This window comes from Moschus berezovskii, chromosome 7 (assembly GCF_049115385.1).
Source record: "Moschus berezovskii isolate FMDL1 chromosome 7, NW_MosBer_1.0, whole genome shotgun sequence".
Lineage (NCBI taxonomy): Eukaryota > Metazoa > Chordata > Mammalia > Artiodactyla > Moschidae > Moschus > Moschus berezovskii.
Window position 1 is genome coordinate 111,575,321 of NC_142466.1, and position 25,681 is coordinate 111,601,001.

The window sequence follows — 25,681 nt, forward strand, 5'->3', positions numbered from 1 at the left end:
ATACAATTGGCCTGCACCTCACATGCAGGTGCCAGGAGACTAGAGAAGATGACTGCTTTTCCGTAACACAAACAGGTATGTACGTGCACTAATTGCATACCTTCTATGTTCAAACATATCCAGGTACAAGTGTATGTACCTGGATACATATGTGGTCTTTATAGGTTTTGTCCTCCTTAAATATGAAAGGACTCAGACCTTGCCCCAGGTTATCATCCTGTCCCCCTCCTACACCTGCAATACAAGGTGATTTTTCTTTTTCTTTCTGCATACGTTACAGCCCCAAGTGCTCCATGAGATTCTTCTCAAATCAAACCAAAGATAATTTGCCCAGGAACCACTCTATGTCTAACATCTTGTCCTGCCCAGCCTCACCCTTCTCTTGGGAGCCAGTCAAGATCAACTCATGTCTCTCCTGCTTCTGTTGACTCTGCAGTGCCTTGCTCCAGACTTTTTGAGGGGACTCAGTCCATCCCTTCAGCTGTCTGGAGAGATCTATCAATGAAGCAGCTAGTATGGGAGAAAGAGGCTGGGCTTTGCAGAGAAATAGACCTATGTTAGAATCCAACTCTTCTAGTTAGTAGCTGATACCTGTGGCCATTCACTTCCCCTGCTAAGTATCACTTGCCTCATCTCCTACAAGGCTATATATATACATATATATGTATACGCCTATTTCATCGAGTTATGAGAAGATGGGATAAGATGAGAAAGTGTACTTAAAGCTACTAGCATGTGCCTGGCACACAGTAGGTACTTAATATGGTACCTAATGATAACAGGAACAACCATAATGACACTGGTCAAGCAGACAGTAGATTAGAAAGTTTGCATTCAGAAGGCACGGGAGAATCAGGGAGGTACAGCATGGCTATGATTATGATGTAATAGTAATAAAGGAGATTTGTTAACCTAAGTCTGTTAAGTTTCAAAGTGGAGGGTGACTACATTTTTTTTGAGGGGCTGAAAAAAGACACCTTAAAAGAGGTAGCACCTGAGGTGAGCCTGAAGGTTGGGTGGGATTCTAAAAAGTGGTTGGACACAATTGAGTAGATGGATTGAATTTGCTCCTCACCCACCTACCTTTCCTGATTCGGTGTCTAGAAGGCGGGAGCAGCAAGAGGAAAGGCAAGGTGAGGAGGAAACTAAGGAGGATGACAGCAGTAGCAGCAGCTTCCCTTTGTGACTCCCTGATGTGGGTGAAAGTGGGGTCACACGTACGGAATCCTGACATCCTGGTTCTAGGGGTGTGGGTGAGACAAGAGCAGGAGTGGAAAGAAGGGAGCACGTGGAGCTGACAGAACTGGTAAGGAGCGCAGTAATGGTCCACGTGAAGAGCTGGTACTGAGGTGGGTGAGCACTGCTATGTCTTTTTAAGGCCAGGTGCCTAACTGCTCAGTGCCGTCTATGCAAAACATAGGCTTCTGTATTTGGTCCCGTGGTCTGCAAATTCCTGGCACCTTATGGTGCCTGCTATTAAAGAAAAAAAAGATGAAAACAATAGTCTTGAAGGTTCTATTTTTTTTGAGGGGGTGAGTGTTAATATGTCAGGATTTTATCATTGATGGAAGATAAAAATTAGTTCTCGTTTCAGTCTTTTCATTATTAGATGTTGCCAGTATAGGATGATATTTCCAAGTTTCAGCATTATAGATTTTTATTTGGAACATTACTCTGTGGTACCACTTCATCCAGTAGATGGGGAACCACGGTATGGTCATGGCAGCCATGTCCCAAGAGTTTTTTGGTTTATAATTGGATATTCTGAGGTGCCTCAGCAGAACTGTTTGATAGCTAACCTTTTGGAAGCAGCATGAAATAAACTAACAGTTATTTTTAGGCACTTCACCACAGGACAAAGACCACTGCTTAGATGAAGGAGTCAACGATCTTTGAATATTTTCCGGGTCACAGCTGGAGAATAAACAGTTTCATTTCTAGATAAAGATAAAACTTCCAACTGGCTAGAATCATATTTCAGAATACTTATGACTTCACTCTTAGTAACTCACAGAATATATTTATCTTGTTGACTTAGGCATTTACGTCAAATAGCCTGGGCTTGGGGGAACAAGGGAGATTCCTGATGGTTTAAAAATCCAGATGAATTTCTTTCCACATCATTTTGGCAACACCTGAGGCAGATCATATTTTTCTTCCTGCTTACAGGAAAGAGAATTTTATTGTGCACAGCCAGTTAAGCATGGAGTTGCTTACATGGGCATTCTTAAAGGTTCTAGAAATTCCTCACCCCTTGTCCTTCCCAACATCCATAAATTCCTTCTTGGACTGTGTCAGGAAGAGAGAGGAGCCAAGAAACAGCCTGAAGTGTGGATTTTTTCCGAGGACATCTGATCCTTCCACTTGAGGGAGTCCAGTACAACCTGTGTCTTAAAGGAATTGAGCAGACACTGCCTGCCAAACCAAAAGCCCTCCAAGCCCTAGGTGTTGGAGTTCCAGCACTGAGAAGCACTTATCCCTTTGGGCAGTACGATGGCGCATAGCTGGCACCCAGTTAGGATGCTTGTGGAGCTAGCAGTCATTTCATAGCCCTGGGAATTAAATTGCTTTTTAAATCATTCATTCTTGCATTCAACAGAGAGGAGTTGAATGATGATTAAGACCAGGCTATGGGACAGCTCAAGAGGTAGTCAGGTGTTTCAGAGACCAGTGATGGATAGTTCCTGTTCTCAGAGAGCTCACAGCTCAGTAAAGGAAACAGACAGGTAAACAGATACTTACAGGGAAGAATGATAGATGCTAAAACTGACAAATCTCCAAGGAGATTCTGTGCAGTTTTCGAGAGTATCTGCTCTAGAATCAGCCAAATACTATGGATTCTGGTCCTGCCACTGGCTATTAATTTGAATCTAATGGAATTGTCAGTTTCAAGGTCAAATATGGTTGGATAGGGACAACCGCATATGACTCCATCTAGTGGCTTTGACCTTAGATGGGTAATACTGCCTCTGTGAGCCTCAGCTTGGGGCTTCCCAAGTGGCGCAGTGGTAGAGAATGCCAGTGGAGGAGAGGCAAGAGACACAGGTTCGATCCCTGGGTCAGGAAGATCCCCTGAAGTAGGAAATGGGAAACCACTCCAGTATTCTTGCCTGGAGAATTCCATAGACAGAGAAGCCTGGTGGGATGTCAGTCCATGGGATGGCAAAGAGTTGGACATGACTAAACACACACACACATACACACACACACACACAAGCCTCAACTTTCCCGTCTGTAAGAGGGCAATACTCATAAGAACCCCACAATAAAGTTCTTTCAACTGAAAGTGAGAAAAAAGTGAGATCAAATGGGGTAACGCATGGAAATATTTAGGACAGTGGGTGACAGGGAGAAGGTCTTAGTACCTGGTGTGCTGTTGTTGTGTGGTGACCTGTGTCTTTTGTTTGGAGAAGGCAGTTTGTGGAAGGCTAGCCTCTGAAGGATGAGGGATTCCTGAGGGAATTTTGGGGAGCCACCTCATGCCCACTGTTTGCTTTTTCCATGGAAGTGCACAATGTGTAATATTTTAGTTTGTCGAGCGACAAAGACACGCTGAAATCCTCAGGAGAAGAGGAGGCTTGGTCTGTAGCCCTGGTTTTCCTCCACACCTACGTATTCTCATTCAGTCGCAAGAAAAGCAAGCCCTCGGCCCCAGGGTGGGGCTCTTCTCTGGCGGGCCTTGGCCAAGAGGCGGTGCTGCTACTGGGATGGTTGTCCGTGCTGCTCAGGCAGGTCTTTCTCCACAACAGACTGCCTGTGGTTTAGTTTTTCAGGACACTGCTTCTGACGGGAAACGTTTGGCTCAGATTTTCAGTACTTTCCATAGACACAAACAGACATTGGATTAGAGAATCTAAATCAGACTTCAGAAGGCTTAGAGGCAACTGAGAAGATCACCGCGTCCTTGGTGGCAAATCTGAGGCACCCACGCAAACCTTAATGTGTGTGTGGCAGACATTGCTCATCGATGCCTGCACAGTTCCTTGGTGCTCCCTTCACAATTATGACTGTACACTGCAGGCAGCCACAAGGAATTGAGTAAAAGTGATACATGCCATGAAAGAGAATGCCCAGACCTAAACACCCAAAGAGGGTCACTGGCTGTTAGTGTAAGGCAAGCATTAAATCCCAGATATCCTACCTATTTTGTCAATGAATTTGATTAAGGTTTACCTATTTGTAAACTTTTACCTATTTTTGTGCTTCCCTGGTGGCTCAGACGGTAAAGCGTCTGCCTGCAATGTGGGCGACCCGGGTTCAGTCCTTGGCTTGGGAAGATTCCCTGGAGAAGGAAATGGCGACCCACTCCAGTACTCTTGTCTGGAAAATTCCATGGACAGAGGAGCCTTGTAGGCTACAGTCCATGGGGTTGCGAAGAGTCGGACACGACTGAGCAACTTCACTTCACTTCACTTTACCTATTTGCTGAGACCCTTGGGCGGGGGTCAACAAAAGTGCATATGAAAGACTTCTAGTAATTCTTAGTCTGAGGTCACTATCATGGTCCCCAGAAAGAAAGATCTGCAATGGGATCTTAGAGAGCATCTGTGTTGAGATGTTTAGATTTCTTGGTCCTATAGGATTTCTTCAATTGCCATCCATCCATTCATCCATCCAATTATATATCTTTTTAGTATGCTTTTATTAAGTCCCTACCATGTGCCAAGCCCTGAGTTAAGCATGAGGGATACAAAAGTGAAGAAGATAAGCATGTTCTCTATTATCAAAAAGCTTATAGTTTCCTCTGGAAAGGTCATGAAATAGAATCGACTTTATTTTTTATGCATTTACAATGATTATTTATTGATAGTCACATTTCATTGGAAGAATTGACTTTAAATCCTGTACTGTGGATTGAATATATGTGATATTCTTAAGTGTCCCAGCATACTCTAAGCCAGTAGCAGGAGCAGAAATGTTAAGCCTATTTCAGGAGCTACCTGCAGTTTACTTATAATGTGCCTCATGATGTGTTGTTGGGTGCTGGGAAAACTAAGCAGCATTAAGGACCTCTTCGCTGTTTCCAGATACCTGACAAATTAGAACATACACAAGGTTCCATGGCAGTGATAGTATGAATGAAGGCATTGAGAGAAGAGGTGTCACTCTGAGCTTGGAATTTCACAGAGGACTTCCTGGAGGAGGAAGTGCTCAGGATCCCCAAATACCAATTGAAGAGGCCTTGTAAGATCAAGACAAGATTGAAATGATGACAGTGATAATAAAATGTAATAAAGTGTCATTCACTGAGTGCTTAATTGCCAGAGCTTGTGCCAAGCATTTTAAATGCCTGGTTTAAATTCTTACAAAGTGATATGAGGTGGTATCTTCATTCTCACTTTGCAGATGAAGAAACTGAGTCAGAGGACAATTAAGCGGCTATGCCAGCTCAGATATTCATTAAGTAGTGGAGTCAGGACTTGAACGTGGATCCATCCAAGTCCAAAGTAAGGGCTCTGATAAAGTCTTTTGTGCTGGGCCAAGGAAAGGAGTTATGATTCAAGACCAAACCCAAGATCTGCCTAAATAGCTTCTAAGCACCTGGCTCAAAGAGGGATACTATCAGTATCCTGGAATCGGGGCCTTAAGATGCCACATAACCTGCCAGTTCTGTAGAAATGAAGCATGCTGACAGACACGTTGGAGATGCTGTCAAGCTCAGTTATCACCGAGGAAGGATTTCAGACGCCTTGAAGTCTCCTCAGTAGTCCTTTTCCCATCTGAGCAGGCACGTTTCTCTACCCTTCAACATCCAGCTCCCCAAAAAATCATCTGTTATTAGAAGGTTTCTCAGGTAACTTTTTTTCCTCTTCTGAATTCTCTGAGTATTGATCTGGTATTATTTCCATCACATGTCACTCTAAAAATGATTTGGGTAGCTTTATAATGTATGTGTATCTTCATCTTTTAGAGCAATAAGCAAATTCTATCTTGTACTTACATTCAACTAAGCAGTTCATCTCCATTCAACTAAGCAGTTCATCTCCATACAGCTAGACTCTATGTATACTGCAAGCCCCATGAGGGCAGGAACCATATCTGTGTCATTCATCTCTTAATACTCAACACCAAGTATTATGTTCTGAATATCATAAATGCATAGTATAATTATATTTGAATAAAATGTATCTAAATATATTTCTTGATTTGAGCTTACATACAGTTAGCTGATGCTGTTTTTTGTGGAATTAATGAACAAACAAATAATCTTTGTTTCATATGGCCTTAATGTAATTGACTCTCCTGTGATCTCTTCTAAGGCACGATGAATCAAGGAATTCATTATAGCTCTACTCCTGGAATTAGTTCATTTTGCTCATTTGGCTATTCAGTGAGTTTGTATCAGTTCTATGTGCCAGATGCCATAAGCACAAGTGTTACAAAAAATATCCAAGACAGACCTGACTCTTTCCTATGAGATTCTGATCAATGCCTCAAGAGTTCTGGAGGCCCCAGTACTGCCTGCTTTCTGTCTGACTGAAGTATACTCAGCTGGACCTTTGGCAGGGGGTGGACTTCACCAGGCCTGTAAGATAGGGTAAAACTCTTATTTCAATGCAAAGGCAGCATCCTGGGTTACTAGGAATCCTTCCAGTTTCATTGTATTGTTATTTGCTAAATTTAGGTCCCACTCTCTCTCCTTTTGTATTTTGAATTTTCATTATTTATTTTTAAGCTCCTGGAGGTCAGAGGCTCTCATGGGGCCACATAGTAGCGCGTGCCATAGACTGAAAAGCTACACAATGAGCTGCGAGCCACGCTTCTGCCAATCACTGTGGGCAAGTCACAGCTACTCTTGGGGCTGCAGACTCGCCTGGGAAATAAGGAGGCGTGTATGGTTTCAATTCTAGAGTCTCTTCTATTCTAGTGACGTGTGGTCTACTGCTGATTCGGCAATATTTCTGCTGAACCTAATTTTGGATTTCATTTTTTTGGACACAAGTCACACGGCCAGTATTAAGAACACCTCCCACCCCCCACCTCCGCCCAGCCCTGAGTGTTTCTTTCTTTAGAGTTTGGCCTAAGCACCGGAAGTGCTTCGTGGCTTCCTCCCTCCCATCCCTTGAACATACGTTTCATTACCAACCAAGCTAAGCCCACAAGTCTTAATCCATAAAGTAGTTCCACCCAGACACAATAATGAGATTCATACTTGCGGTTTAGTATACCTAAGAAAAGCTCAGATGAAATATGACTAGATCCATTGATACATTCAGACCACAAACTGCCCTGGTATGGTCTGGTTTCAATTTTTGAAATAAAAATTCTGCAGAGCACTTGCTTTCTCTGTCCTATTTCTTTGCCTAGACAGAAAAGAAAATAATAAAAAAAAGTGGTTCTGACCACGTGGCAACAATATAGGTTCCTATAAAATTCTGGAAAACTGTTTCAAAAATAGATTTGAATTCATTTCCCAGTGGAACAATGACCTCCTCTGTTTCATCTTTCATCCAGAATTTTAAGAAATCTTGTTGACTCTTGCACAAGTATTGGAAAGGGGGTTCCTGAACTCTTGAGCAAGGTACAAAAATAAAGAGATTTATCTAGGAAAGACAGGTTATAGATGGACTCATAACTCAACCCTAAAAAAAGAGACTTTTCTAAAAAGAGCTGCATAACATGGTGGCCTTTGTGAACTTGTTATCAGTCACCCAAGGCCAGAGATGGAGCCTTGAGAGGGGCTATGGAAACTCTTTACGGGAATTATGTTGGGAGAGAGAAGGAAATTGTCTTCTCAGTTAGGAAGACCTGAAATCAAATTGTGTACCTGCTGTGAGCCCTTGACAAAGTCCTATAACTTTTCTGAATTGTGACTTCTTCAGTGTAACATAAAGATTTTTCCAGGGTTTTTGGAGCCAGAGTGTGATAAGGAGTTATAAATGCCTGTGTATTAATAATAAGTGCTACCCAGATGATAGTATTTATTCTCCTTGTCTGTCCTTTTCCTTCTTGTCCTCCCCTATTAGGAAGCTCTACAACACTGAACATATTTTTTAAAAAAATAAATAATAATATTGTAGAGGTCACTCAAGTATTGGTTAAGAGGCTGAATCCGGTTTGAGATGACAAGTTTCAGTTTATGTGTCAGTTTCAATCAGCTGATAATGGCTGCCTGGAGCCACTTTGAGAAAGACTCTATGGCCATGTTTGAACTCAAGGGAAAGAGGTACTGTGATGGATTAGCAATGTCTGCCATGGGTAGACAAGTAGGGGCTGGTGTTAGTATGTGTGCAAATATTTGGCATGGCGAGACTGCCTAGCTTTGGCAATCTTTGTGCTGATATTTAAATGGATGGAATGCAGCTTGACTGATGCCTGTGTCAGAGGGAGCCAGATGGAGTCACTGATGATTATAAAAGCCTGTATGAATCAACTTCAATAAAGTTTGATACATTTTGATGAAAGTTGACTCCTGAAATGGAAATATGCCTCTAAGACTTAGAAGCAGGAAACTAGACCCTCAGAAGATAACAGACTACTGTAGTAATTAATGAGTATGATCCCAGGCAAGGCAGACATACCTCCATTGTCTACTTTTTCTTTCTCAAAAAGGGGGTGATTTACATGCAATAATAACTAAGATTGATTAAGCACATTTGAGCCAGGAACTGCATAAGGCATCTTATGTGGATTATCTTATTGCATCTTCTCCAAGACCTTTGAGGTGACTGACTTTATTTTCCTCAGTTTCTAGATGAGGAAACAGAGGCTCGCACAGCTCAAGGTCACAAAGCAAAAAAGGGGAAACAGGAGTTGAATTTGGGTAGACTGACTCATGAGTCAGAGACTCCATTCCTAACCATCGGCTCCGCTTTAAATTTAAATTTAAAGCTTTCCTTTAATGATGTCCAGGAGTGGTTTGCATGACTGAGTTAAAAGGGCTAATTGCAAAAGGACTCAGTGATAAAGAATAATTACTGGCAATGAAAGACCTTTATGACTTACACAGAGAACAGGAGAAGCTTCACATAGCCGGAAAAGTAGAGATTATTTCCAGCCCTTGTCTTGAGTTTGATCTAGCTGGGTGGCTTTAAGCAGCATTTTCTAGAGTGTTATTTACAGCATGTTGACAGTTATTAACGCAAAGAGAAGAGATTCCTAATTCAACCTACTTGGAAAACGTTATTTTAAACCAAACAAATTACCCCAGGCTTCTTTACTTCAGGATCTTCTAGGGTCTTTCATATGTTTGTGTTTATCTGAAATCGCCAAGAAAGGGAACATTCATAGTGTTTCCCAGACTTACCTGATTCTTCTGTTTGAAGTATGTCATAAGTTTGATGGCATAGAATGGGGCAAGCGCAGATTTGGAAGCAATCCTTCACCTTCTTCTCTTTCATTTCCTTGTGTTAGATGAGAGTAGTGACATACCCAGTGATGACTGGTCCATGATAAGTGTGTCGCTCCAGGATGGAGCCTCTCTAGCAACTGAACATTTGTGCTGTGCCAGGAACTTTCAGTTCAGTTCAGTCGCTCAGTCGTGTCCGACTCTTTGCGACCCCATGAATCACAGCACACCAGGCCTCCCTGTCCATCACCAACTTCCGGAATTCACTCAAACTCATGTCCATCGAGTTGGTGATGCCATCCAGCCGTCTCATTCTCTGTGGTCCCCTTCTCCTTCTGCCCCCAATCCCTCCCAGCATCAGTCTTTTCCAGTGAGTCAACTCTCCGCATGAGGTGGCCAAAGTATTGGAGTTTCAGCTTTAGCATCAGTCCTTCCAATGACCACCCAGGACTGATCTCCTTTAGAATGGACTGGTTGGATCTCTTCAGTGAGGCCATTTAACTTTGACACAAACCTTATGACTTAGGAAGCACTGTTTGCGTTTTACTGTTAAGAGAATTGAAGGCTTAAGGACTTCCCTGGTGATCCAGTGGTTAAGAACTGGCTTTCCAATGCAGGGTATGCAGGTTTGATCCCTGGTCAGAGAACTAAGATCCCACAGGCTGTACAGCATCTAAGCCTGTGCGCCACATAATGAGCCCACACGCTCTGGAGCCTGTGCACCACCAGAGAGAAGCCCACATGTGACAACAGAGCTGTGAATAAACAATAAATCGACTCTATAAACAAGAGAGAGAACTGAAGATTTGAGAAGGTGAAATAAGTCACCTGGTTAGTAATCGGTTGGCTCGGAATGAAGAACCAAGTCTCATAATTCCAAAGCCTAGGCTTTTTCTGCCATTCTATGTTATCTTTCGCAACAAGATTCACTGTTCAGTTTAATGATTTAGTATTCATGCAATAAATATCAGCAGGAAACCCACCATGGTTGAGATAAAGAGAGTTACTGAAATTCTAAAATGGGACCATTTGGGAAGGAGATCCTGGGGATGTGGGGTGCATGTAACTCTTACACGGTTTTGAACTTGAAGGGAAGGCACGAAGCCAAATGCGCTATACTATCTGTGTCTCAGGCAAATCTCTAAAGCCCCTGGAAACAGCCTATTCTCCATGTGTCTGGCCTGGAGAGAAAGTGAGTAAGTGAGAGGGAGATACAGTGAGAAGCAGCAGACCGGGGAGCTTAAAAAGCTCTCCTGGACGGAAGACTGGGCCTCATTCTATGTGCTTTCCAAAAAAAAAGAGTATGACTTCTAAGATATTAGTTAAGACATGAGAGCATTTTAGAGGGCCTAGAAACTACAGCTCTCATTTTTTTTTAATCTTTTTATTTTTTATTTTTTAACATTTATTTTATTGGAGGCAAATTACCTTACATTAATATATTGGTTGGTTTTGCCATACATTGACATGAATCCACCCCGGGTATACATGTGTTCTCTTTCTTGAACCCCCCTCCCACCTCCCTCTTCCCCATATCCTCCCTCCATGTCATCCCCGTGCACCAGCCCCAGGCATCCTGTATCATGCGTCGAACCTGGACTGGTCACTTATGATAATATACATGCTACAATGCCGTTCTCCCCAATCATCCCACCTTCACCCTCTCCCACAGAGTCCCAAAGACTGTTCTATATAAGAATGGACTTATATGAATAAACGGATCGATAAATAAGGAAACAGATGGGGTGGGGAGGGAACTTTTCCATACAGGATCATTTAGTTCAGCATATACTTTGGCCCCTTAATGTGAAGAGCCAGCTCATTGGAAAAAGATCCTGATGCTGGGAGAGATTGAGGGCAGAAGGAGAAGGGGGCGACAGAGGATGAGACGGTTGGATGGCATCACCAACTCAATGGACATGAGTTTGAACAAACTCCAAGCAATAGTGAAGGACAGGGAAGCCTGGTGTGCTGCAGTCCATGAGGTCGCAAAGAGTCGGAGATGACTTAGTAGCTGAGCAACAACAGTAGCCAAAAGGTCAAGAAATTTAGACTGAGAGACATAAAAGTCAGAGGTAGTCAGGAGCAAATCAAGGCTGGGTCATACAAATGAATAACTTTTTTATCATTTTTCTAAGCATCCTTTAGGTATAGAATTTGGCTTCATGTTCTTGGAGGAAGACTTACTAGATGAACCTTTATTTCTGCTTCAATTTCTTCATTCGTATAAATATAATATATCCAATTTTCAGCATTGTAGTGATTGGAAATTACATGTATAAATTTAACACACTGACTAGTCAACAAACTTTTTCTTAAGTAAATATGTTTGAGTAGACAGTAAATTGGAGAAGGCAATGGCAAGCCACTCCAGTACTCTTGCCTAGAAAATCCCATGGATGGAGGAGCCTGGTAGGCTACAGTCTGTGGGGTCGCTAAGGGTCAGACACGACTGAGCGACTTCACTTTCACTTTTCACTTTCACACATTGGAGAAGGAAATGGCAACCCGCTCCAGTGTTCTTGCCTGGAGAATCCCAGGGACGGGGGAGACTGGTGGGCTTCCGTCTATGGGGTCACACTGAGTCGGACACGACTGAAGTGACCTAGCAGCAGCAGCAGCAGCAGACAGTAAATACATTTGGCTTTGCTGTCAGATGGTCTGTCACAACCATTCAACTCTACAATAGTAAAGGAGCCCTAATCATGGCATAAATGAATGATTATGGATGTGTTCGAGTAAAACTTTATTTACAAAATAGGCTGTCACCCCATAGTATCCTGATGCTTGCTAGAATGTAGTAATTAGTTAATAAGTGATGACTTTATTATAAAAGCAAATACAGATTGAAATGGGCAGGAAGGAAACTAACATGATCGAACCTGCATCTCCTGCATTAGCAGGCAGATTCTTTACCACTGAGCCACTGGGGAAGCCTGTTGATGCTACTGCTTAGTCGCTTCAATTGTGTCCGACTCTGTGTGACCCCACGGACTGCATCCCTCCAGGCTCATCTGTCCATGGGACTCTCCAGGCAAGAATACTTGAGTGGGTTGCCATTTCCTTGGCAGATTCTTTACCCCTGAGCCACTGGGGAAGCCTACTATATATCTATTTTGTTCCAAGCCTTATGCCAGCTGCTTTTTAAAAACATGTAATCATTTATCTTGTCATTTGTCATGACAACCTGGTGAGACAGGTATTAATAGACCTATTTAGAAGTTAAATCTAGACTCAGGGAGCTTCAGCGACTGACAGAAGAGGCAAAGGCACTTTTGGACCCTGATTTGCCACTCTAAAACACATGTTTCCAACCACTACACTGGGGTGACGCACCAAGAAATGTCCTGCAGTTCATATAAGGTGAAAACTGAAATTAGCACTTCTTGATAAGGGGAGCAGACACCGTCAGCTTCCATTTCCCAGAGCTTCGACAGCAAGCTGGTGGCTGTCCGTGTGTAAGCGCAGAAATATTTGACCTGTCTTTCTTTCAGAGCGTCTGGCTGGACCTCAAGTTTCATAACCCCCATCCCCAGCCCCCTTGGAGAATGCTTAAGCCAAGGTGTATTGTTTGCAAATGCTTATTAGATGCTAGACAGATGTTGGCAAGTTTTATTTGGCCTGAGATGGAGTTCCAGAGTCTGCTGAAGCCTGGCTGTGCTCACTGACCATCTTCGCCAAAAAGAGCTGCTAATTAGAGTGACGCTCTGCTTGTCTCTACCTCTGGAGCTAGGTTTTCCCACTCTGAGCTTGCCTGTTTCAGCCTGAGTTTGTTTGACTTTTTACTATAGATCTAGAGAGCAAATTTACAGTCCTTTTAAAATCTATGAAGCCTGGTACGCCAATGCAGAGTTTACCAGACTATGCTCCAAGATGTTCTTAGGTGGCTGGGCTAAGGGTTAAGGGCTGGGTAAGGGTTAAGAGTATAGCTCTGGCATCAGAAAGCTCCAGGTCTGAGAGTGGGAAAGGGTGTCTGTGTTCAAATAAGTCTGAAGGTACTGGGTTAAATGAAGCTGAACATTAACTGCTACAAAATGTCTCACCTCATGCATTCTTCTACCTCAAATCTCCCACTGGCTTCCTATCACAGTGAATAAAATCCTAACTCTTCACCACTGCCTACAGAGCTCATTTCCTCATTGCATTCAGATCTCTGCTCAAAGGTCATCTCTCTGTCTTATCCTAGTTAAAAGAACAGACCCCCTCACCACCAGCTATTGTCTGATCCCTTGCCTTGCTTTAGACTTCTTCTCAGCAAGTATCTACTGGAGACGGGCCTATAAGTTTGATTTCCTTTTTTTTCGTCTACCTCTTTCACCATAAGTTCCACAAATAAAAGCACCTCACGTGTCTTGTCTTCTGTTGTATTTCTAGCCCTTGGAATTACGCATTGAATGAACACATGAGCCATGAATTTCCAAGAACAGGACAGTGTCAAGTGTTCTCCACTCTTTTGGCCACAGACACTTTTTAAACTTATTTAACTTTTTTTATTTTTATCCTGGAGTATAGACTATTAACAGTGTTGCGATAGTTCCAGTTGGAGTGCAGAGGGACTCAGCCATACGTGTATCCATTCTCCCTCAAATCCCCCTTCCATCCAGGCTACTGTGTAATACTGAGCAGAGTTCCCTGTGAGTTGGTCCTTGTTGGTTATCCATCTTAAATGTAGCAGTGCGCACCTGTCCACCCCAAACTACCTAACGATCCCTTCCCCCCACCCTTCCCCCGGCATCAGTTCGTTCTGTCAGCCTGTGAGTCTGCACAGAACCCTTTTTTGAGGTGCACCTCATGGGGAGACTGTCCCACAGGACACACCTTGGGGAACTGCTTCAGTGGTGAGATAGCAAGAGCAGCAGTAACCACAGGGTGCTGACACTGAGCGCATTTCTGGGCTAAGCGACGCAGTGGCACTGTATCATTTAATCATCACCGTAACTTTACGGAGTAGGTGTTACTAATGTTCTGCCTTTAATACAGATGAAAAGAAGTGAGGCTTAGAGCAAATAGCAAACTCTCAGACCTGGAGCTTTCTGATGCCAGAACCACCCTCTTAACCCTTACCCAGCCCTTTCCCTGGGCTGTGAATTTCTCCATGCCCTAAGACAGAAACTCCTTATCTTCATCCCTTCTCTGCCCTCTCCTGCCTCCCTCTAGTTGTAGACAGGTCCTTGCTATAGCTGCCAGACTTTCCGCTGTCTCTAGTGACTCAGCCTCAGATCCCTAGATGGGCCTCCTCTGTCCTTGGTACTGGTTTTTCAAAGTCCCAGGCGATGCAAACTTTGATCCTGAGGGCCACCTCTGAAAGCAAGGACATTCCCTAAAGTCTGCATCCTGAGACGGTTTCCTGTCTCAGGGCTGGGCTGGCTTCCCCCTGTCATGTATTATGACATCACTTTGCGCAATTGAGAGCCTAGAGGACTAAGCAGGAAAACAAGTTCAAGTTGTAGGCTTTCTGAACACGCTCTGGTGAGGAAGGAAAATCCAAATTTGGAACACAATGGATTTTATTCCAGTTGTATTTGATTTTAGAAAAACTAGATAGATCCTTCTTTTTAAAACTTTAAAGGAAGAGTTGACCTATGAGCGGACCAGGATTCCATAATGATAATAAAGTGATGATAGAGAAAAATATGCATGGACTGGGATGACAGCAAAGGGACACTCACTCTGTCTAGAGGAGGTGGGTCCTGAACTTAATTTTGACAAAAGAATATGAGTAGGTGACAAACAGAGGGAAGGACATTCTGGGAAAGAAGGAATGGCATTTGGAAAAACATAAAAAGCAGAAAATGGTTGGTGTGGAAAGCATGGATTATAGCTGAAGTTACAAGGTTCATTCGGAGACCTGGGCCAGATCATGGGGAAAACTGATGCCTTCCTAGGGATTCTTTTGTGGCCAAAAGAGAATCATTTGGCAAAAGTTTTATGCCTGGGAATCTTGATTTCTATAATCCAATGTTGAGGGACAGATTGGAAGGGAAAGCTGGGAAGTAGTAGGGAAACTGTTGCAGTCATCCATCTGTGAGACATCACAGTCTGAGCTGGCATGATGATGGCGGTGTTGGGAGGCAGTGAACTGATTTACAGGTCAAGGCGGTAGAGTCCACAGAATTGGTGTATGGTGGGATAGTAAAAAAATGTGGAAAAGGAGAGGGAGTTAATCCTAGAGTTATGTTTTCATTATAATATCTGCTAAGAGAGAAACAGGTCAGGGAAGGGGGACGATGGCTGAGTTTCAGTTTGGGTCACTTTGAATTATCTTGCCCTTTAGTAAAATGCATTTTGAAGTCATTCCTTGGAAGATCCTACCCTGGGGTTATATTCAAGAGGACTCATGGCTCTCCTGTGACATCTAATGCAACATACCAGGCTCCACTTGGTATTGAATGGATAAGAAGTTTAAATAAGACAAAGTCCACACTTGTGTTTACCATGAGTATTGACTGCTCATCCATGTGAGAGCAGGTGGGTTGGGTGAACTTTCTGATAAGTTGTTCGGCATTGGTGACATTGGAGAGATGGCGGCGGTAGCAGGTGAATGGCAGGTAAAGGATTGGCTCCAATTTCTGCCTCCCGCTTTTACGGTCTTGTGTAATTCCTTGTTGCCTGTGGGGTGGCTAGAGGCTTCCTTCAAACCAATGGAATGTGGCTAAGATACAGTGATGTCACACCCACCATTAGGCTACTCAAGATTGTGATATCTATCTTGTTTGCAAGTTCTCTCTCTCGCTGGCTTTGCTGGAGAGGCCCGCATGGCAATAAAGTGAGGGTGGCCTCAGACCAGCAGCTAGAAAGGAACTGAATCTAGCCAACAACCACAAAAGTGATAATCATTCCCCAGTTGACCCTTCAGACGAGACCCCAATCCTGGTCAACCCTGTGATCGCAGCCTCTTGAGAGACCATGATGCAGGATGTCCATCTAAGCCATGCTTGAAATCCTGACCTACAGAAACTTGCAGGATAATTGATGTGTGTTGTTCTAAACGATCAGATTTTGTGGGAATTTGTATTGTAACGATGGATCACTAATACAGAGGACTCCTTGGCTCAGCCCATGTGCGCTAAAGCTGTTCAGGGAATGAAACCCTGCTGATTTTTCCTTTCTAAAGAGTGGATTAGCTCTGACACTTTTTACATTGCCCCCGTCTCCCAAGAGCATGAGTTAGAAGACCTCAGATTCAGTGCTGACCCTGTTGCCAACTGGCACGAGGTCTTAGAAGGACTTTTTCGTTTTCCATGTCTCCGTTTCACCATCTTTAAAGTGAGGGAAGATAAATTATGCCAGCAATTTCCAAAACCTTTTGTTTTTCCTTGGCCATGGAACTATTTCATCAAATGACATTTCATGAGGAAGCTAGTGCCCCAGAGATGAGTGGAAGGATTTCAGAATGAAATAATGCCATTTGCAGCAACATGGATGGACTTAGAGATTGTCTTGCTGAGTGCAGGTAAGTCAGAGAAGGAGAAATATCACATGATTTCCTTACATGCAGAACCTAAAAAGAAGTGATACAGATGAACTTATTTACAAGACAGAAACAGACTCACAGACTTAGAGAAAAACTTATGGTTGCCGGGGAGACGAACTGGGGAAAGAGATAGGGGGTTTGGGATGGACATGTACACACTGCTTATTTAAAATGGATAACCAACAAAGACCTACTGTATAGCACAGGGAACTCCATTCAACGTTATGTGCCAACCTGGATGGGAGGGAGTTTAGAGGAGAATGGATACGTGTGTATGTATGGCTGAGTCCCTTTGCTGTTCACCTGAACCTATCACAGCACTGATAATCAGCTACACTCTAATATAAAATATTTTTTAAAAAAAGATTGGAAGGGCTTTGGTTGAAATAAGGCTGAGTGTTTGGCCTTTCCACCTCTACCCGGCAGCCCCCAGAACACCTTGGAGTCTGGTGTCTAGGACCTACTGTCCAGGACCCTGGCTTGGAGGCTACCAACAAGCCCTTTTAGTTTCAACATTCTATGGGCTGAAGGGAAATTCTTTTTACCCTCACCCCCCTGCCCCCACCTATCATTTGGAGCATCCTTCTGTGACATCTCGGCATAGGGCTACCCCTGTGCATCCACCCTAGGACCCAGGACATAAGGACCTCAAAGAGCAGACCACTTCCTTGGGGGCAGCACTGCAGGTGTCTCTGCCCACTGCAAGCCCCCTCCCCAGCAGGCGCGTTCCTCCTGTTCCATCAGAGCGCGTTAGGTGTGTGCTTCCCCCAGCTGTCTCTTCCTTAGGTGGACAGTCATGGCGTCCTTGGCTGGAGGTCCTCACAAGCTTTATTGCTATTATTGTTGTTGTTGTCGGTTGGTTGGTTTCTTGGTGCCGCAGTGTTCCTGAGGGTCTCTGGCTAGCAGGGAGTCCAGTGTTGCTCTGAGTTCTCTTGTGCTGGCTGTGGTGTGTCGCTTTCTGCAGCAAGGTTATACATACGCTTATTGCATGGCATGCCTAGCAGAGTTCCCCAGGGCACTGCTATTAGCCAGCCTTTCCCTATGTGGCGTCCATAGGCATAGAGCTAGATGCAAAATATACTTGCACTTGCTCTCAATATTCAATCTGCTTTGAACCAAAATATACTGACTTGCACTCAATATTCAGTGTTCCATCTCTTTTTTTCTTGTGTGTGTGCATGCTCAGTCGTGACCGACTGTTATCGACCTCATGGACTGTAGCCTGCCACGCTTGTCCATCCATGGGATTTCCCAGGCAAGAATATTGGAGAGGGTTGCCATTTCCTCCTCCAGGGGATCTTCCTGATATAGGGCCAGTAGCAGAAGCCTCATTTTTTCCTGCCTACCACCAAGTGCGGTTTTATCCTGAACACACCCCTGGGAGATTAAATTTAAGTTGTCTGATATATCTCTTTATCTAAAGCCTACCATTGGAAAATCTTATATTTGTGTTAAGCATTACTTTCTCTATTGAATACTCTTTAAAAATGTGACTGTTCCTCTAGCAAGTAGCCTGTTACCTCTAATCTCTTTTCTCATCTGGAGAATGGAAATAATACCTGAATGTCCAATGACACAGCAAGAGAAGCACAGTTTTGGGAGTTACTGGAGAAAGATCCCAACGCCACCACTTTCTACTTTGTGCAGGTGATAACCTTTTGTGGCCGCAGTTTACTTAACTGTGAAATAATATTTGGTTGCTGGGAAAATCTGAGAGTGACCCACAGAAAACTTATTTTATATCTTTGTAAATGTATGAGAATCCTGCTTTATCAAAACTGTGTCTGGCCTGTGAAAATGTTTCTGTCACCATAGGACCCAGTTCAGAAGCCAACCGGTGTTGTGCTTTTCGTTCATTTCCATTAGGACAGCAGAGTTTCTTCAGCAATACTTTACTGAGGGCCTGACACCTGCCAGCAGGTAAGCTAAGCTCTGGGGAGAATGAGCTTCCAGCAGACAGGGTTCCCGCCTCTCTGATGATTTTGGCCTCAATGCTGTGCAGTCAGGTGGTGGAGGAAGGAGATCATCAGGGCAGTTATGATGCACAGAGGTGCGTGAGGAAAGTGCAGAGCTCTGCGGAAACTGTCAGAGGGGTGTGTGAACCCACCAGCAGGGTGAGCATTTGCTTGCCTGTGTGTGTCCCTGCTTCGTATCTCAGGCTGGCATCAGCGGTGAGGCCTGGATCAGGCTTCACCCTCCTGCAGTTTCCAGCCTGGTAGGGGAAACATGTGTGTGCACGCTTACTAAGTCACTCCAGTCGTGTCCGACTCTTTGAGACCTGGTGGACTGTAGCCCACCAGGCTCCTCTATCCATGGGATTCTCCAAGCCAGAAATACTGGAGTGGGTTGCCGTTCCCTCCTCCAGGGGATCTTTCCAACCCACAGATCGAACCCGTGTCTCCCGAGGCTCCTGCATTGGCAGGTGTATTCTTTACCACTGAGCCACCAGGAAAGCCCCAAGCCACTAGTAATAGGCCCTAATAAATGACTGTAGGATACTACAAGCAAGGTGGTGGTGGTGCAGTTGTTCCATTGTGTCTGACTCTTGTGGCCCCATGCACTGTAGCTCACCAGGCTCCCCTGTCCATGGGATTCTCCAGGCAAGAACACTGGAGTGGGTTGCCATTTCCTTCTCCAGGGGATCTTCCTGACCCAGGGATCAAACCCAAGTCTCTTGTTTCCTGCATTGGCAGGCTGGTTCTTTGCCACTAGCGCCACCTGGGAAGCCCCAGGGGAAACATATTATGCTAGAAATCACACACTACTTATTTCATTACAGTTTCTGCAGGGAGTGGGCTCTGAAGGAATGAGCTGGAGAGAGCAGCCGTAGCCACCTGCTGGAGAGAGCACTAGGGTCTGAAAGACGCATCTCTGATTCTTTCTGGGCCCTGCTTTCTGTCCAGCCTTGTCTGTTGTCAGAGATGAATAGAATTTCAGCGTGGAGTGTGACGGTTATAACCACGTGCTCAGGATTGGAACTGCCTCTGAGTTCTGACTCCGGCAATCACTATCTGCGTGGCCTTGGGGAAGCAGATAAACTTTTCCAGCCTCGAGTCCCCTAGGTTTGAACTGAGAGGCATTTCTACTTGCTGGAAGCAATTGTTGTGGATTAAATGGCACAATGCCTGTAGAGTCCTCAGTAAATATTAGTTATTACCATTGTCAGTCCCTCCTAGAAGAACTTTTTGGACATGTTCATGTAGGAGTTAGTAGCTGCCAACTCACCTTCTCCAGGGTAACAGTTGGTCAATGGTTAATTCTGAAATAAGCCGTCTACTTTCAAAGCTTATGAAATATTTCTGGCTCTTGACAGAGGGGAGGTTAAAGGACCATCCAAAGCTATTCAAGTTACCATGGCTGCATAATTAAGGGCCTGTGAATTTCAGGATATTTAAAAAATCTGAAACAACTTGGCATGAAATGATTTTTTTTTTCATTTTCACTCACAAATAGACTAAAAATACACATGAAAGGGATTTTCCATTCCCGATCTGCTTTCAGTGTGGGCATCTGACTTTTTTTCCATGATGGAGGGTCAAAGGGAGTGATGAGGTGTTGAACTTACATTGCTGCTAAAGTTAAGGAGAGACCAGAAAAATGAGACAACAGAGAAGGGAACAGAAAAAAGATTTCTAGGCTTCAGGGCATAACTAAAATAAGCAGTCTGGTCACCAGAGTGAGAATCAGGTAGGCATGCAGGTGTGTACAGTCCCTTTTGATAGTAAGGCCACTGCTCTTTGTTTTGGATGGAATTATTGCCTAGAGTTTACGGGAGTTTAGAGGGGCTTTCCTTCTTGGAAAGGAACCTTCATCTAACGTTTCCCACATGTCAAAGGTGTGTATACTAGCTTGGGATTAGAGTCAAGGGGATTCCCTGTGATCTTCTCAGAGTGAGATGTGATTGAACCATGTTGGTTTTTAGTCACTAAGTTGAATTCTACTCTTTTTTGACCCCATGGACTGTAGCCTGCTAGGCTCCTCTGTCCATGGGATTTCTTAGACAAGAAAACTGAAGTGGGTTGCCATTTCTTTTTCCAGGGGATCTTCCCGACTGGGGATCAAACCTGCGTCTCCTGCATTGCAGGTGGATCCCTTACCACTGAGCCACCAGGGAAGCCAGGAGGGCTTTTAGAGGGGTTCCAAAAGTCAGGAAGAAATAGAGGAGGCTTGGTGCAGCCAGGGAGGACTTGAGACATAGATGAACATAGGTAGCGAAGGACACACCCAGGGAGAGGGGTCAGGGAGGAGCACGTCTGAGGGGTTATGGTCCAGGACAGCATCACATATACTGATCTTCAGGATGAAGGCTTGGAGCAGCTGCTCCACAGGAGACAGCAGGGAGTCTGAGCTGAACCATAACCCAGGGGAATTTGTGGCTCAGAGCTTACAACTATTTCCCGATCTCCTGGGATTCAGTGCCCCAAGCCTGGCCACACTGACTTCACTTCATCTTCCAATCAGCCCTTTTAAACACAGAAGCTCTCACTTGCCTGGCTCTCGGAGAGGATGCAGGCACAGGTACAGCCTTGCTTTCCCAGTCAGAGCTCCCACCTGTCCAAAAAGGCAAAGGGCATGCCTACTTTTCTAGGATGAAACTCAGCAGTAATGACCTGACCGCTGCCTCTAGGGTCATCCTTCTCTCTCCCAGGCATGAAATTTGAACGTTTCTGTCTCCAGGCAGAGCATTTCAACACCAGGAGCTGACCTTTTCTGAGCACCATGAAAAATGATATACGCAGGGCTATTCTGCAAAATCAATAGACACCAAAGCCAGCTGAGGGCTTCTCTGCCACCTTGGCCAACCACTAAAAGACATCCTTCAGGGTTTCATGGAAGTCTGCCCAGCCTGACTGCTGGAGGTGATACAGCCTAGTGGAAAGAATAGTAGGGTGTTGGTCCAAAAGTTTGGGTTCAAAGCCAGCTCTGTCCTCACTTATGGAAACCCTCAGACGCATCATTTCAACTTCCTTGGGTCTCAGTTTCTCTGGCCATGAAATAGGGCCAGTAATTCACAACTTGCAGTCCTGGAGTGAGAAATTGATGAGGAACCAAAGGCAAACCCTTCTATCACATATGTGATAAATAGTTCCGCATTAACTGTTTTGAGTGTGTGCGTGTGTTTTATCATCACAGAGGGCTTGTATATGGAGTTAACTTAAATGCCTGTTCCCTACTCTGCATTCCAAACCACTGTGACTTCAGCGTGACTTGTGTATTAAGCCAGCTGGATACTTTTTCCTCTAAGAAAGCACGGCTGTTTGTAGAAATCCAGGGGGGAGGTGAGAATAGGTGTTCGCAGTCCATTGTGAGCATTAGAAAGGGTAGGATTAAGGGGGATATGTTTTTCATTCTGTCAGCTTGAATTCACTTTCCAAATTCCATTCTGGTTATATGATCAGGCTACTGCTGTATTTATGGGTGGCCACAGTCTGGCTGGAGGGGCAGATTCAGTCAGAAAGAACTTTTTTTTTTTTCCCTTCTAAAAGCAGTTGAAGAAGCAGCAGCATTCAGCAGGAATGTGGCAGAATGGGTCCTGATTTGAGGGTCGCGGGGACCTGGGTCTGAAATGTGGCGCCCGCTCTGGGCCCCGTTACTCGTTCTCTCTGCTTTTTGGGCTTTGTCCACTAGGTATGGTCCCTTTCTGACACATGCGCATCTTCAGTGAGATGAGGTGTACAGAGATTTAGAGAGTGGGCTTTCCATGTGTTTTGGCTGTTGCTGTCATCACTGTTAATTAAAAACTCGTACTTACTAAACATTTAACACGCTCCCCCTGCCCCGGCATATATGTCTATCTACTGTGTTACCTGGGAAACTTCTTGGAATTCCACTGGATCACGAGGGGCACACATCTTTGTCAAAGAGCAAAAGTGCAGCCTGAACACACGCTACCCAGCTTCCTAATTTTTAACTGTATTCTGCATGTTCAAGATTTTGTGGAAATGTCCCAGAAGCTGAGGGCCCTAGAGTGAGTTTTGGAACCTCCAACCCTGCTCCAGTCAAACCAGCCCACATTGACCTGCGGTATATCAGGATTTTGCCTGATTCATTTCCATTTCACTTGATGAATATTTCCACTGCCTTTTGAAAACCACTGTCTCGGAACACTAATCTTGGCCAAGTCCTTGCAAACTGATAAACAGGAAAACCTCCATTTATTGAGCTCTTACTCCATGCCAGGTGCTGTGCCAAGTTTGATATATATTATCTCACTGAGGGTCACAAGAGCCCTATGAGATACAGGTGGTCCTCCTCTCTATGGATGATAAAGCCAATGTTTGGAAGGCTGGTTCCTTTGGGTGAGGGAGGGAGTTGGTGAAAGGAGATAGGGGAGCTAGGTTTTTCAAAATATAGAAAAAAAAATGTTAACACCTGAAGAGCTTGGCAACACACTTCTCAATTCTCATCCAGTTCACACTGCTTGTGCAAATCAGAGAATAGGCATATTCGTTTTCTTCCCCCAAACGCCATCACCTCCCAGCGACGCAGTTTCAACACACACTCACGTCTGTCTGCTCCAAAGGACTGGATGCCCACAATGCCAACAGACTTCCCACAGGTTTCAACAGCACCCAGCAAAGCTTTCCCCCACTCCCAAGTTAGCCTCGCCACATCTCAGGACAAGGCAGAAAGCCAGCTGGGGCAGGCAGCAGGTTTTATTTCTAAAGCACACATGGGAAAACACCATCAAAAGGGGGAAAGTTCGCAAAAACATGAAAAAGAGGCATTCATTCTTCAAGGGAGGCTCCCTGTCCTGCTCTCCCTCTGGACGGAACACATTCCAAGGACTCCCTCGGCGGCAGCATGGTACTTTATAACCGACAGCTTCAGAATCCGCAAAGGCCCAAACTCAAAACCTGTGCCTTCTGGCATCGGTACTCGACATTTTACATCCAACCCAGGCTGCTCCCCTTTCTCCCAAGCTGCGCCAACATAACCTCCAGCTTGTAAAATACAGCCAAGAGTCCGACCTGCCAGCTAGAGAGGTGCCTTCAAGACCTGGTGGGACAGAAAGTCAGGGAGCAGGAGTCGGGGTGGGGTGAGGAGCGCACAAGAAACAATCCAAGGCTGACTTAGTGCCTCTTTCAACCCCCAAGGTGGTAGCAGTTTGGGGCAATGACAGTGATTACCCAGACTTCCAGTTCTGGAGCCCTTGCTCCTCCAATCTCTTTATATTTCATTTCCTCATAATGACAACAGAAGGTATTGTCCCCATTTTAAAGAAATGAAAACCGAGGCTCGGAGAGGTTACATATTTTTACCATCATCCTGTGTGTGGTGTGGCGGTTATGGGGGCACTAAAGGGAACCTTGGCTTCAAAACCCAAGTTCCTAATCCCCTTACAACACTGCTGGGACCAAGAAATCCCCCTATGTTCTTTCCAGTTTGCCAGGGGAGCTGTGCTTCCCATCCCCAGGGGCAGATGTTTCTCAGGGCTTTCTGCAATGAGAGGTGAGAAGGGAGAGGTGATTCTAGAAAGATATGGGATGCTTCTGACTCTGAGCACCTCAAACATACCCAGGTGCCCAGCCCAGGGATCAGTGAATCAGGAGGCATCCTTGGGGAGTCCCCCCCCCGTCCTTCAGAACAGAAGCCCTGTCTACCACTCCTGTCCTGTAGTCGGCACTTGTCCACCTGACCCTAGGAGTTACCTTCTCTGTTCACCCAGCCTGCATCCCTTGCCAAGTCTGACCACAGGCTGGATGTCATAGGGACAAGCGGATGGTACACAACTCTTTGTAAACTGTAAAGTAAGGGTTGCTGAGATGTAAAATCTTATTGTTCTTCTACCATCTTCTATGAATCTCCTCCTAACCTACCCCATGGAAAGGCCAAGAGCAAACTCCACTGTAAAACTCTGCTACCTTAACCCTCAAACAGAAATAGTCACAGGTGAGTCAGACAGGTAGCCAGTTAAGAGTGAATTCTTACTCTCCCTCTGAAGAATGGCAGCGATAAAAACTTCCTAAAAAGTTCCCTGCACGTGGAACTCTTCATAGAACTAAAACAAACAGACAGAAATCTCCAAGACTGGAAGCGGGCAAGTAGAAAACAAGTCAAGGTGCATCCGATCATAGCAAATACATTCTGCCAGCAACCAAAATAAAGCCAAAGTTTTATCATTTAGGAAACCACAACCCACTTGGTACCGGAAATGCAAGCAGTCTATCATAGTGATCTTTGGTAATGGGGTGAAACAGACTTACCTTTCAGGAGCTGGGAAAGCCCTAGATTCTTGAGTGAACCGGCTCCATGGAACAAGTACCTGGATGGGAGCAGCGGGGCTCCCTGCGCGCGGCCCCCAGTGTCACCGCGAACCCGCTGTCTTTGTGCGGAGGACCGCGGCGCGGAGTGTGTGCCTGCGCGCGGGAGAGCTTGTGACAGTAGGCAGACTGTGGCCGGTGCAGCCAGCTTTGGCTGGCTTATATAGCGAGCTCCTTCCTCTGAAATGGGACGCCTCGCCTCCAGACATCCTTTCCCACTTTTTCAGTTGGTGAATTAAAGGAACAGCCCTCCCAGCGGAACAGCGTTAGCTCATGAAAGACGCACTCACTCCCTGCTCTCTGCCAGGGAAAGAACCTATTTGCATACAATTTATTGCAAAAGTAGGAATTCCCTCTTCCCTCTTCTCCTGCCCCCGACCGAGAGCAGCTGTTAGTAAAGTGTGACTTTTGCTTTGCTCCCCAAAAGGGTTTTCTAATTGTGAGACAGCCGCGCAGGGAGCGAGGGGGAACTCTGGCTCTCTCCCCAGGCAGGCTGGAAACGTGGAAACAAGACCCGGGCTGGCCAGCCCCGGGTGCTCACTGGGCAGCAGCTGCTCGGTGGCACCTTGGAGAGAGCGGAGGGGCTGAGCCGAATTCCTGGAAAGAGGAGATAAAGCCTTTCAAAAGCCTGGGGTGTTCCGGGTTTCTGGGGCC

General features: G+C 45.0%; 1 protein-coding gene across 7 annotated transcripts in view; it reads right to left on the minus strand.

Moving 5' to 3' along the window:
* TNC (tenascin C) overlaps nucleotides 1-25,208 on the minus strand; it is a 107,335-nt gene extending 82,127 nt beyond the window's left edge. The window contains exon 1 of one of the 7 annotated variants that reach the window (XM_088838311.1): nucleotides 24,971-25,208. The gene's annotated coding sequence lies outside the window, so the exon portion shown is untranslated. The remainder of the gene's footprint in view (nucleotides 1-24,970) is intronic. The other 6 variants (XM_055427742.2, XM_055427743.2, XM_055427744.2 and 3 more) reach the window with 6 other exon arrangements.
* Between the last annotated feature and the right edge of the window lie 473 nt (nucleotides 25,209-25,681).